This window comes from Camelina sativa, unplaced genomic scaffold, assembly GCF_000633955.1.
Source record: "Camelina sativa cultivar DH55 unplaced genomic scaffold, Cs unpScaffold35784, whole genome shotgun sequence".
Lineage (NCBI taxonomy): Eukaryota > Viridiplantae > Streptophyta > Magnoliopsida > Brassicales > Brassicaceae > Camelina > Camelina sativa.
The window spans coordinates 1-206 of record NW_010956702.1 but is presented as its reverse complement, the minus strand read 5'-3'; the positions used below and the strand labels follow the sequence as shown (position 1 = coordinate 206).

Below are 206 nucleotides of genomic sequence, written 5' to 3'. Positions count from 1 at the left end.
CTGGCTGCCTGCTCCTGTGGAATAAGTGTCTCTTGTTCTTTAAGTGATTCCTGCAGAAGTTAAGATGCATACTCTCAGTTTCACAAGAACTACTACAAACTACAGTAATATCCTAATAAAAATACCTGCTCCACTTTCCGAGCTTCGATCGCTTCATGCTTCTTCTTCTCTATATCAGCTTTCCTAGAGGTAGTTGCTGCAGCTTT

General features: G+C 41.3%; 1 long non-coding RNA gene across 1 annotated transcript; it reads right to left on the bottom strand.

Moving 5' to 3' along the window:
* On the bottom strand, positions 1-206 carry LOC104775744. The gene is made up of 2 exons (XR_766068.1): positions 126-206; positions 1-50 (listed from the first exon to the last, which is right to left on the bottom strand). It is a non-coding gene; the product is annotated as an uncharacterized LOC104775744 (long non-coding RNA).